Genomic DNA, 15,048 nt, shown 5'->3' on the forward strand with positions numbered 1-15,048 from the left:
TGATCTCTATTTCCTTTCGTCTCTTTGTCTCTCTCCACCTCCATCTCCCACTCTTCATCCTCCGGGCACACAAGGGTGCTCCTGCCACTGAAGGAAGCTGCATCTTAGCTCACCAGTCCAAAATCCTGAGAAGTAGAATCTGATTGGCTCAGCCGACCTACGGTCCTTGAACCACGTGCACAACTCTATCCAATCATCTGTGGCCAAGGCATGGGGCCCAGGCGCCTGCAGCACAGATTCAAAGTTTCTGGGAAGCAGGTGTGTTCAGGGCGTGCCTCAAACCATATCAAATACACGTGGATTTTTCACAGCTCAGGTGCACACATGAGTGACCTTCAGCGAAGGAAGAAGAATCAGCGTAGTTCAGAGCACCTCGTAGTTAAGGTTGGTAATCATCCAATTAGCATCCTCACCGATAGAAATGTTAACGAGTTCATCAGAGAAGAACAAAGACAAATGCAGGTAACATCAAAGCTTTAGGGTAAGAGTCACACAAGGTTGCCCTCATGAGGCAGTTTTCTTAGCGGTCGGAGGGGAGATAGGAAAAAAAAAGAGTTACAGGTGTCCGGAGTAATTCCCTTCGTGTGCAGGTTTGTTGCTGTTGATCTGCTTAAATAGCCTAAAAGACACACATGTGCTGTTTTTCAAATGCAGACCGAAGTCCTGCGAGCTTTCCTGCAGCTTTTTGATGGAAAGGGGATTTACAGTTCTGTCCTCTAAACTTCAACTACGTGTGTTTTCAGCCCCATTTTTGGCCTGCGGTTGGCTAGCTCTGTAAAGTGCTCTGGGCTCCAGTACTTGAACTTCATGTTGAAAAGGGTAAATTTAGCATTGTCTGCTTCCTCCAAGTTCCATGACGACTTCCTTAATTTGTTGTTCTCTTTGTGCCCTGGGTAGTAAACTCTTATGGACAGTGGAGACTGGCTCCTGCACTCTTAAGCCTAAGTGCCAAGGTTGTCTGGAACCTTATGCACAGAATTCCCAACAGCTCTGTCACAGGTTAGTTTAGTGTTTACTGTAATGAGGTGTTGTTTTCCCTATGCCTTATTCCTTCTACAGGATATTATATTTGTTAAGATACAGCCTGGAGCCAGGGAACAGAGCAGAGAACCCAGACCCTTCGAAGGGTAAACCTGCTGGTTGTTCTCATCCGTCAGATTACATGTGTGGCTTTCTAGACACTAAGTAAATAAAAACAACGGGAAATCTTTGGAGAGCCTCATGGTGGATATCAGAAAAGATAGTTTGGTGTTGTAAATGAATATTCACTAAATCTATTTCTGGGCCAACCTGTGTTGGGGACATTAAAATTACCTACATTTCAAAGGTTAACAATGCAACTAAACTAAGCCAATGTAAGTTTAGGCTTAAACATACAGAGAAGAGGAACTATTTCCCACAAACTAATGGTCGGCAAGACCTAACGGAATGAGTGTGTTGAACAATGCTGTAAAAACCACAATAAAAAAAGCAGTCAGACTTAAGGCTTCATTTTAATAACCTCAGACACCAAGTTGAATATCCATGTGGGAAGAAGCAAACACCTTATAAAATAGATATGGTTGGTGCTAAACCTATACTTACCCCAGCTCAGGGAAAAAGAAGTAAATAGATATGGTGAAATGATTTCAAATTGTTCCAAGCCATCTCCCTTACTTTACTCCTAAACCATCCCCAGATAATGCGATTTTCAAAGTCAGTTATTGTGTTGAACAAAGGACAGTGATGAAAAATAGTAACCAAAGTCATTTTCAAATGAGTGAAACAAGATATGCTTCTTCAAATATGAAGAAATCTCTCAACATAAAACCATTTAACAACTTTTATGAAGTTTAGGAATTAAGCAAAGACGTGGTAAAGGACAACTGCTTCAAAATTGTAGCAATGCCTCTAAGTTCCTATTTGTAGGCTGATGGTCCTGAGGAGATGCATTAGGACCTCGTACATTAATGCAACCTTCAGTGCCATTTAATCCTAACAGGGACCAGAAAGTTCAGCATCATCTATGTAGCAGGCCAAAACGCTGCCAAGTCCTTGTATACAGAGGAATCAAGTATCACACTGAAGTACTGACCTGGTGATTAATGACCCACTATCCGCCAGCCACTTTTCTTCACAGGAGCATTCTAACTGTTTCTCAGCATCCAGCCATACGTTGGGTCCCTCTATGCAACTGCAGGCAACCTCAGTTCCATGTTCCCTCACAGCGACTCTTTGGTCTCAAGCTGTACCATGTGGAGAGAGGATTTTATGAATCTCTTGCCAAGGATCTTTCAGGTCAAGGTCAAGCCATGGATCTTTTCACATTATGCCTTCAAGAGACCAGCATCCAAAGTGACTGTGCAAGAGACCCAGAGGGTCACACCTTAGTAGTAGAGCTAAACTAGTCCAGAATAGAGACTACTCCAGATGTACCCTTAAACACTTAAAAAGAAGCCATGAAAGGATCAAACCAATCTGATCTTCCAGGACTTTAACTAGCTTCCAGAACAAAACCAACATTCTTTAAAGGAGGATAGCTAAGTTCAGATACTCAATGATCTAACGACTCAATGTTCAGGATCCCAAAAAAAAATACTAGACATGCCAAGAATCAGGAACTATGACCCATAACAAGGAGGAGAAAAAGAGTCAATAGAAAAAGACCCACCAATGACAGAGATGCTGAAATTAGTATTCAAAGACAATGAAATAGCTATTACAAACATGCTCAACATGTTTAAGGATCTTTAAATAATATGAATATAATCAGGAGAGACAGTGAAGACATAAAGAACCAACTGGAACTTCTAGAGATGAAAATTAAGATATCTGAAGTGAAAAAATACACTGGGTGGGACTAACTGCAGCTTAGACATGGAAAAAGACCAGGGAACCTGAAGATGTAGCAGTACAAACTATTCAATCTGAAACATTAACTAACTAAATAAATCAGGCCTCAATGACCTGGGGATAATATAGAGTGGTTCATTATATGTTTGACTGGAGTCCCAGAAAAGTGTGTGTTGGCAGGAGGAGAGGAGAGGGAGACAGAAAGATATTTGAAGAAATAATGGCTGAAAAACTTCCAAATTTAATAAAAACTATGAACCCACAGATCTAAGGACCTTAAGGAATCTGAAGTAGCATAAACACACACACACACACACACACACACACACACACACAGTAACATCAAAGTACATCAAAATCAAATTTCTGAAAGACAGTGATAAAGAGAAAATCTTAAAATCAGCCAGAGGAAAAAGGCACATGGTGTACAGAGGAATAAGGATAAGAATGAGAGCAGATTTCAGAAATGATGCAAGTCAGAAGACCATGGACATCTTTAAATTGTAGAATGAAAGAAAAAATACTGTCAACATAGAGTTCTATATCCAGCAAAAATCTTCTTTAAAAATTTTACCTTAAGGTGAAATAAAGACTTATTAAGACAAACAAAAGCTGAGAGGCTTTGCCAGTTAACATCACTATAAGTATTGTTAGAGGAAGTTCTTTAGATAGAAGAAAAATAAAACCAGATGGAAACTTGGATCTAACAAAGGAATGAGGAGTACAAGAAATGGTAAATATGTGGGTAAATATGAAAGTATTTTTTCACTTTTAAATCTCTTCTATGACTAATTACCTATATAAAGCAAAAATAAACATGTGTTCATAACTTATGCAGAAATAAAATGTATGACAACAATAGCACAAAGGATGGAAGGGGAAAATGGAAGTATATTGTTATAAGGTTATTATACAATATTCAAACATTATTAATTAAAGTAAACTTGGTAAGTTGAGGATATATATTATAAACATTAGCACAACCACTAAAAGCTAAAAGGTAGAGGTTATAGCTAAGAAACCAATAACAGGAAATAAGGGTAAAAAATGAACAGAGAACAGATGGGATAAATAGGGAACAAACATCCAGATGGTAGATTTAATCACAACCATTACATGTAAATGGTTACAAACACTCGAAATAAAAAGAATGAATTAGATCCAGCTGACTGGAGGGAATTCCTGGTGCGCTGTGAAGTGGAAAAAGCAACGTACAGAGTTGCTGTTAGTATTTGTTTATCTATGGGTAGTAGGAGGGAGAGGTGAGGGAAAAACAAAAGGAGACTGACAAAATGAAAACAGATGCATGATAAAATAACAAGAAGTGTTAAATATAATCTATGACAGTGTTGTCGATAATAAAAATGTGTTCTGAACATAGACCAGGATTAGAAGATGACATGAACAAGTGAAAACATTGAATTGACCTAGGATGTGATTGTGGTTAATTTTATTCTTAGATTCTTGACCTTCCATATAACTTTTATAACAAAATATTGAAATTTAAAAATAAATGTATGAGGTTGGAAGATACAGAAAATCATGACTCAAATTCCTTTTATAGTGAGTGGTTCTTTGACTCTCTAGTTTTGTGGAAGGAAAATGAAGACCTTTTGTGCAATAATTCTCCCAAGATAGTTCCAGCCCTGTAAATGCTTTAGCATCTTATCTGGTATTAGCACAGGGCACTGGCTGTTGTTGTAGGTAGTCATTAAACATGGCAAGAAACTCCACCTGAAGTGAGAGTTGGTCAGAGTTCTTTGGTTGCAGGTAGCAGGAACTGACTTTGGCTGACTTAAAGGAAAGAAAATCATTGGGAAGACCAGAAAATTAGTCTTGGAATTGAGGCAGCTCCAGAAGGAGGAAGCAGGAATTCCAGGGATCGTCCATAGCAGCAGCAGTCTGGTTGGGTTGCTTCCACTGAACTAGTGAATTCCAGTCTTACTTCAAACTTACATCACTGGCTCAAGTGTCAAAGTCCCAGAAAAAAGCACTGGACTCACTCATCATGTGCTCACTCTCTAGATACACTAGGACCTACTAGGAGGTGCTCAGGACCGCTTAGGGTCTTGGTAGCAGGAGGGCTGCTTCCTGTAATCACAGTTCTACCAAAATCACATGCACATAGAGAGGGAAGGCTATTTCCCCAAAAGAATTCAGGGTGTTCTAAGGAAGGGCTCATGGACACTGGGTGACCAAAACATACCTTTCTTGGTACTGGAAAAAGGAAGAGGAATCGTGGGGAAATTTTCACAGGGTTGAGCGTCATACCAAGAATGTGGAGTCTACCTGCAACGCAAGATCCCACTGCATTCCTGAGTCTGGGGTCCAAATTGAGGAGGGCAAGGTTTGCAAATGCTTTTGTGCTATGAACTGTGGGAATTGAATTTATGGTCCAAAGCCCAATATAATAGACATGATAAGGCTTGCCTTTAGCCTGAAGGAATTTGATATAGTGGTTTGTGTTGGTGGCTTATTTATAAATATTATATGAATTTTTTCAATATAAATTTGTTTCAGTCTCTCATCTCAAGTGCTCCCATAAATATGTATTAATTATTATGGGTTGTTTTTTTTTTTTTTTTCTGATGGGCCTCTAAAACTGACCAGAAAGAAACCACATTAATACATTTGGGAAAAAGATATTCTAAATATAATAAATGTTGCTGGGTGATATGAAATGACATAGCACATCTAAATTAAACCTTGAAGAAGAGTATAGGCAGGTGGGCAAGTCAGGAAAATCATTAAGGAAATGAAGCAAACTGTTGAAATTCTGTGCCCCACAAAAGAATAGCCATCTTGCAGATGGGCTTATAGTTGAAGAAAGCAATAAATAATCACTGAAGGAGAAAGTAAGGGTTAAAGAAAGAATAAATGAAATGGAAATGGGAAGTGTTTGCTTTTGAAAACATCTGGACTCAAGATCCACTCCCAGCTTCTCAGAATGATAGGGGCTCCTGTGTGCCTGCTCAGGGTGATGCTCTTTCTTTTCTCCAGGAACAGAAGTACTATTTACGATGTTTGTGTTAAGAAATTCCAGGGCTCCTACGGAAATGTACTCTGACCTCTTACACAACATGTTTACTTAAGCCAGAGCAAAGGAAATAATGGACGTTGAGAGATCAAATGGCTGCCTTCCACCCTGTTCCCTTTAAAAATCAGTATTTTTTATGTACTTCTTTTTCTTCTTAAGGAAGCAGCATCTGGCTTCATGGACTTTGGCAGAGTTAAGCATCCTGTTCTAGTTATGTTGATTTTTAAATACAAATAAGATTGGTAAATGTCAACTAAAGTTGAACCATCTGAGTAAGAATGAGAATAATGAAAGCCAGTGAGACTGAACCATACATTTTTAGTTAGGTCTTTGTAGGTCATCTTTTCCCTCTCCCACCCACAGTCATACAGATGAAAACATGACATCACATGATTTGACACAATTTTTCTGTTCAAACATTTGTGGGAACTTTCTATATAATTTCTTATTTTGAAGTGCTATTTTTTACACAATTCTTTTATAACAGTGTTGTATGAGGTTAGAATTAACATCTACCATACAGATAAAGTCTGTTATGACAGGACTGATCACATGGAAATATGTGTAGGGGACATGTAGCTGCAATTATGTGCTGAAGTTCATCTTTGGACTAAATTTAGAAAGGTGAAGGATTGGATATATAACTTTTAATCCTTTCCTCATCTTTAGAAAATGGGCCCATTTCCAGGCCAGGGCCAGGATTATGTCTTAGAAATTTGAGCCCATGTGAAGCATGCTTAAGAAGATTATTCTTACCATGAAGGCTCTTAACAGAATTAATCTTAAGCCTGAGTATGACCCAGACACTAGTCTGGGCTTCTAGTGTCACAGGATATTACGTGCACCCAGAATAAAATAAATTCCTCAATAATGCAATGGGATGATTTGCTCAACAATTCAGTAATAAAAATAACTTCATGAATACAAGTCATATGACTTATTTCACAAATATTGTCTTAGTTTATCATGCATGTATAATTATTCACAAGGTTTAGATACGAAAATGAAGCTAATAGAGGCAAGTGACTTGTCTAAGAACTCATGCTGAGTGAGTGCCTGGCACACAACGATATATTTTGCTAAGTGGATTAATGAAGTGTTGTAGCAGATCCTTTGTCTTCTGGTCAACTGCTTACGAAATGTACAAATGAAGACAAGCATAGCTGCCATAATATACAGCAGTGTTGAAAAGAAGAAAAGCATAATAGAAATATCACTTTTAGAAAACTTTTGCAGGACTTTGGTAGCCTTTTGTAAGCTAATTTTGAAAAGATGGCAGGCAGGGGAGCTGTCCTTGGTGCTGAACCTTCCATGAGGCGAACAGGTTAGAGGATGGCCTCAACCAGTTTTCCTACATATTTTCTTCTGGGCTTCTATTACCAATGACAATACTATCAATAAAAAATTCTACTTCTAACAAATTTTCCTTTCTAAATATTTTAAGGATTTTATAATATTTTTAATTATAGCTTTGTTATTATTTTAAAAGGTAAATTTAATGCTATAATTCACTAGATTTTAGTATAGTCACAAAGTTGTGGAATTATCACCATTATGTAATTTTAGAATATTTTTATTACTGCTGAAAAAACCCAAAGAAACCCCTCTCCTCAGCCTCTGGAACCAGGAATCTACTATCTCTATAGATTTGCCTATTCTGGACTTTTCATATAGATGGAATCATACAATATGTGGCCATTTGTAACTTACTTCTTTCACATAGCATACTGTTTTTGAGGACTATCCATGTTGTGATATGTATCAATACTTCATTAAGTTTACTGACAAACAATAATCCATTGTATGAATATACCACATTCTATTCATCAGTTAATGAACATTTAAATTGCTTCTCCTTTTGGGCTATGCTGCTGTGAACATCTATGTACAAGTTTTTTTGTGCGGCTATATGTTTTCAGTTCTCTTGTGTGTATACCCAGGAATGGAACTGCTGGGTTATATGATCTTTTTAATATTTTGAGGATCTGTCAAACACTTTTCCAAAGCACTTGCCACCAGCAATGTATGAGTATTCCAATTTTTCCTCATCCTTTTCAACAACTGTTACTGTCTGTTTTTTTAATATTAGTCATCCTAGTGGGTGTGAAATTGTATCTCATTGTGGTTGACTTGCATTTCTGTTGACTAATGACGTTGAGCATCTTTTCATGTACTTATTGGACACCTGTCATCTTCTTTGGAGAAATGGCCATTCAAATTTTTTGCACATTTTTAAAAATTTGGGTGGTTTTTCTTTTTATTGTTAAGGTGAAAGAGTTTTTTATATATTCTGGATACAAATCCTTTATCAAATATATCATTTAGAAATATTTTCTCTCGTGCTGTGGGTTGTCTTTTCACTTTCTTGATAGTGTAAATGACTGTTTTCAACACAGTGATCCTTCTCTGATGGAATATTACTCAGCCATAAAAAAGAATAATGCCATTTGTAGCAACATAGATGGACCTAGAGATTATCATACTGAAACAAGTCAGACAGAGAAAGACAAATATATGATGTCACTTATATGTGGAATCTAAAAAATAGTGCAAACAAACTTATTTACAAAACAGAAATGGACTCACTGACATAGAAGACAAACCTATGGTTACCAAAGGGGAAGGAGAGAGGGATAAATTGGGAGTATGGGATTTACAGATGCACACTACCACATATAAAATGGGTAAACAACAAGGATTTACTATATACAGGACAGGGACTGTATACAATATCTTGTAATAACCTACAATGGAAGATAATTTTTTATTTATTTTTTTTGCAGTACGTGGGCCTCTCACTGCCGTGGCCTCTCCCATGGCGGAGCACAGGCTCCGGACGCGCAGGCTCAGCGGCCATGGCTCACGGGCCCAGCCGCTCCGCGGCACGTGGGATCCTCCCGGACCGGGGCATGAACCCGCGTCCCCTGCATCGGCAGGTGGACTCCCAACCACTGCGCCACCAGGGAAGCCCGGAAGAGAATTCTTAAAAAGGATATACACACACACACACACACACACACACACACACACACACACGTATAATCAAATCACTTTGAGGTACACCTGAAACTAATACAATATTATAAATCAACTATACTTCAATTTAAAAATTGTAGAAAAAGAACAGAAATACACAAATAAAAAAAGAAAAAAAAAAGAATTCCAGTATCTATGCTCCAAGTAGCTCATTACGAAGGAAGGAACTCATTTACAACATAATTGTTGGCAAATATTATATGAAAGAAAAATTTTAGTGGTTCTCTGGTAAAAGGCTTGCTTATAAAACTGGACGATGCAGAATGTGTGGCATCTGTTCCCTGCAGGAGAAGAGGTATGCCTCACTATAACACTGTACTTTTCTCATTGTGTGGAACCTACTCTCCTATCAATAAAACAAACTCTGCTTGAAAATGATAGCCAAGGAAAAAAGGGATGGAAGCATAGAACTGTTTTATATACTAATAAGTATTAAACCCCTGTTTTCAAATTTTATTCTTTGGCAATAAAATATATTCCTCTCACACAATCAGAGAAAGATTAAACTATTTTTTAATTGGAAAATATTTACATCAGCAAGAGCTTTTCCCCCTTATTGGAAAGCAGAATAAAAAAAAGAGTCTAGTGAGTTAACTGAGATCAATTTTATTCCTTTAAAAAGTTTCAAGGTTGAGAGATCAAGATGGTGTAATAGAAGGATGTAGAGCACACCTCCTCCCACAGACACATCAAAAATACATCTGCATGTGGAACAGTTCTCACAGAGTACCTACTGAATGCTGGCAGAAGATCTCATACAACTAAAACTACAAGAAAGATAACTATTTAACCAGATAGGGTGAAAGGAAAAAAATAAAAGGAATTAGGATGGGACCTGCGCCCCTGGGAGGGAGCTGTGAAAGAAGGCTTTCCTCACCCTGGGAACTCCCTTCACCAGTTGGGAGATCATTTGGGACAAATAGGGAGCTTCAGAGGCTCACAGGAGAGTGCAGCAACTGGCTTATGGCAGGCAGAACAGAGACAGACCAGGACAGACGGTCCTGGACACCTCACTGCACTCCCCAGCCTGAGATGTGCATCTGCTGGTGTGTGCAGGGTCTTGGTGCTGAAACTCAGGCTTCAGTGGAGAGGACTGGGGTTGGCTGCAGGGAGACAGCCCAAAGGAGCTGGAGTGGGGTCCAGGTCGCAACTGGGGGTGTGCTCAGGACAGAGCCCAGATCTGCCGTAGCAGCCCCATTGTTAACATGTGCAGGGAGTGAGGGGCAGGGCCCTGACAGAGCAGCCTCATTCTATGTGTGCCTACAGCAGGCATGCATCTGCCTCTACAAGCTCTGGGAGCATGCAAGTGCCAGGGGGTTGCTGGCACGCAGAGGCAGGGCTGAAGTCTGAACTGATCCCTGGGTCCATGTGACTTTGAAGCAGGGCTAAAATCTGCAGAGCCATATCCCTACAGCTGTATGACATTGGTGATTTACACCACCAGGGCCTTTGTAAACTTCGCACCTATGGGACATCCAGGTGGATTACTGGTGCTCCCATGGCTAGGGTGGGTCTGGTGTTAGCAGCTGCGGGCTTTGCAAGTGTAAGCATGCAGAGGTGCAGCTGCGGTCTGGGCTGATCCCGTAGCACCCAGGGGTAGAACTATGGTGGGTCACGGGGCCTGATCAACATATCTGTGCTGGTGGCTTTGTGAGCATGGAGCCTAAGGGACATCCAGGCTGGGTGCCAGAATTCCCACAGCTGAGGTGGGACCAAGGGCAGTATACTTTCTGAGCATGCATGGGTGACAGGCAACCCCAGAGAGCACACTTCCAGGTGGAAAGCTCTTATGAAGGAATACTCAGTGGCTCCTCTTGCAGTGGAAGTACTCCAGTAACATCAACCTCAAACTGCAGCTCAGAAACAGATCTGAGAGCTAATACTTCAACAAATAAGGAGCAGACCCTGCCCCCAATAGGGCTGTGACAACCACAGAGCAAAGAGGAGGCCCCACTAAACATCCAGTGCAGGCTGCGGTCACCACAACACCAATCAAGCCCCCTATGAAGGAGACAACACTCAGCACACACTGAGGAGAGATGTGGAAGGCATCCATACTAAAAACAGTCTTCACCCCAAAAATATAAGACTCATGCAGGTTACACAGGGATGCTCCCACACCCTCAAGAACACAGTGGGTAAATTCATACAGTCAGAGAAATATAAGAAAAATGAAGAAGCAGAGGAACCAGTCTCAATTAAAAGAATAAGAGAAATCCCCAGAAAGAACAAACAATGAAAGAGACCTCTCCAGCCTGCTAGATCACGAGTTCAAAATGGAGGTAATAAAAATACTGAAGGAATTAAGAAAGGCTATCGATAGAAATGCAGATCACTGTAGCAAGGAGCTAGAAACTATAAAGAGGAGTCAAGAAAAATTAGAAAATTCATCTGCTGAGACAAAAGCCAAGCTAAAGGCAATAAATAGCAAACTAGATAATATAGAACAATGAATAAGTGATCTGGAAGATAAAATAATGGAAACCACCCAATGAGAACAGCAGACAGAAAGACAAACGAAAAAAAAATGAAAGCATTGTGAGACCTATGGGACAATATAAAGCAAGCCAATCTACACATAATAGGGATCCCAGAAGGAGAAGAAAGAGAAAAGGGGATCAAAAATGTATTTGAAAAAATTATGGCTGAAAACTTCCCAAACCTAAAGAAGGGAACAGATATCTACGTACAGGAAGCACAGAGGGTCCAAAACAAACCTACACCAAGACATATTATAATTAAAATGGAAAAAGTTGAAGATAAAGAGAAGATTCTAAAGGTACCAAGAGAAAAACAAAGAGTTAGTCACAAGGGAATCCCCATAAGGCTATAAGCTGATTTCTGTACAGAACCATTGCAAGAGAGAAGTGGCAAGATATATTCAAAGTCCTGAAAGGGAAAAACCTGCAACCTAGGATACTCTGCCCAGCAAGATTATCATTTAGAATAGAAGGAGAGATAAAGAATTTCTCAGACAAGCAAAACGTAAAAGAAGGGGAACGTAAAAAAAAAATCCCTTTAAAATTCGCATCCAAAAAAATAAAATACTTATGAATAAGCCTGACTGAGGAGGTGAAAACTTATATGCTGAGAACTATAAAACATTAATAAAGGAAACTGAAGATGATTTAAAGAAATGGAAAGATATCCCATGCTCTTGGATTGGAAGAATTAAAATAGTTAAAATGACGATACTACCCAAAGCAATCTACAGACTTAATGCAATCCCTATCAAATTACCCATGACAGTTTTCACAGAACTAGAACAAATAATCCTAAAATTTATATGGAACCATAAAAGACCCAGAATTGCCAAAGCAATCCTGAGGAAAAAGAATGAAGTAGGAGGCATAACCCTCCCAGACTTCAGACAATACTACAAAGCTACAGTAATCAAAACACCATGTTACTGGCCCAAAAACAGACATATGGATCAATGGAACAGAATAGAAAGCCCAGAAATAAACCCACACACCTGTGGTCAATTAATCTTCGATAAAGAAGGCAAGAATATACAGTGGAGAAAAGAGTCTCTTCTGTAAGTGGTGCTGGGAAAGCTGGACAGCCGCATGTAAATCAATGAAGTTAGAACACATCCTCACACTATAACAAAAATAAACTCAAAATGACTTAAAAACTTAAATATAAGACAGGGCATTATAAAACTCCTAGAAGAGAACATAGGCAAAACATTCTCTGACATAAATCATAGCAATGTTTTCTTTGGTCAGTCTCCTAAGGCAATAGAAGTAAAAGCAAAATTAAACAAGTGGAACCTAATCAAACTTATAAGCTTTGCACAGCAAAGGAAACCATAAACAAAATGAAAAGACGGGGCTTCCCTGGTGGCGCAGTGGTTGAGAATCTGCCTGCTAATGCAGGGGACACGGGTTCGAGCCCTGGTCTGGGAGGATCCCACATGCTGCGCAACAACTAGGCCTGTGAGCCACAACTACTGAGCCTGTGCGTCTGGAGCCTGTGCTACGCAACAAGAGAGGCCGCGATAGTGAGGGGCCCGCACACCGCGATGAAGAGTGGCCCCCACTTGCCACAACTAGAGATAGCCCTCGCACAGAAATGACCCAACACAGCAATAATTAATTAATAAACTCCTACCCCCAACATCTTAAAAAAAATGAAAAAACGACCTACACACTGGCAGAAAATATATGCAAATGATGCAACAAGGGATTAATTTCCAAACTATACAAACAGATCATACAACTCAACAAAAAAACAAACAATGCAATCAAAAAATGGACAGAAGACCTAAACAGACATTTCTCCAAAGAAGACATATAGATGGCCAACAGCACATGAAAAGCTGCTCAACATCACTAATTATTAGAGAAATGCAAATCAAAATTACAATGAGATCTTACCTCACACCAGTCAGAATGGCCATCATCTTAAAAATCTAAAAATAACAAATGCTGGAGAGGGTGTGGAGAAAAGGGAACCTTCCTACACTTTTGGTGGGAATGTAAATTGGTGCAGCCACTATTATGGAGAACAGTATGGAGGTTCCTTAAAAAACTAAAAATAGAATTACCATATGACCCAGCAATCCCACTACTAGTTATATATCCAGAAAAGATGAAAACACTAATGTGGAAAGACACATTCACCCCAATGATCATAGCAGCACTATTTACAACAGCCAAGAAAGGGAGGAAACCAAAGTGTCCATTGATGGATGAATGGATAAAGAAGATGTGGTATATATATATATATGTATATATATATATATATATATATACACACATACACACACACATAAACACACACACACACACACACACAATGGAATATTACTCAGCCATTAAAAGGAATGAAATAATGCCATTTGTAGCAACATGGATGGACCTAGAAATGATCATACTAAGTGAAGTAAGCCCAACAGAGAAATACAAATATCGTATGATATCATTTATGTGTGGAATCTAAAATATGATACAAATGAACTTATTTTCAAAACAGAAATGGACTCACTGACATAGAAAACAAACGTATGGTTACAAAGGGGAAAGGGGGTGGAAGAGGGATGAAGTAGGAGTTTGAGATTAGCAGATACAAACTACTATATATAAAATAGATAAACAAGGATTTACTGTATAGCACAGGGAACTATATTCTATATCATGTAATCACCTATAATGGAAAAGAATATGAAAAAGTATATTCATATATATATATACACACATATATATATAACTGAATCACTTTGTTACACACCAGAAACTAACAGAACATTGTAAATCAACTATACATCATTAAAAATAAAATAAATTTAATTTAAAAAACTTTCAAATATAGCATTTATCCAACACCTACACTGAGTTGAAAAATATCTTCTCATATCCCTGAGCTAAAAATGTATTTTCCCTACATGGGCAGTTTTCCATTATTTGTTTCAGTTAAGGGAATGTTCTTCCTCCTGCAAAAAATCAATAATTGCTATCAGTATAACTGAAGAATCATTCAAACATTCAAAGTTTGATTTGTTCATAAGGGTAAATGATATTTATTAATCTTTATTTTTAAATGCTTACTTTGTTGGACAGAAAATGAGAGTTATCTAATAGCTTAATTTACAAACATCTGAAATTCACTATTAATTTATTTATCTTTCAAAGTGTTTTCCCCTAGTATCTTAAAGTCATTACAGGGCCATCTGAAATACTTTTTATATTTTACCCAAATAATTCCTCTGTACATTTACTTTAAAAAATAAATATATAGTGGGAGTCAGAAGACCTGAGTTCTATTTTTGATGTCACTGTGATCTCTAGAAGATAGTAAACTGCAGGTTTAATTTTCCATCTTTTGAGGATGCTATGAATGATTAAAATTGGCTTTGAACTTTTCTCTGCTGGTGTCACCAGAATTAGAGTAAAGCAAGAATTTTTTTGTTTTATTTTGCTTTGGGTTTTTTTGATTTTGGTTTTTGTCTTTAACCACTGTTCACTACTGGGTTATGGAGAAGACACAGTCTACAACAAAAATCCTCATATAAGAGTCTTCTCAGTCAAGTCACCACTTCAGTCATTACCCTGCCCTACATAATGTCAGAAAGATGAGAGCTTTACAGAAACATGGGCTCTGTCAACCTCCACCCTCTCCTTTGTCAAAAATTTCAGAGC

The sequence above is a fragment of the Grampus griseus genome, assembly GCF_964374135.1.
Source record: "Grampus griseus genome assembly, chromosome: 3".
NCBI classification, from domain to species: domain Eukaryota; kingdom Metazoa; phylum Chordata; class Mammalia; order Artiodactyla; family Delphinidae; genus Grampus; species Grampus griseus.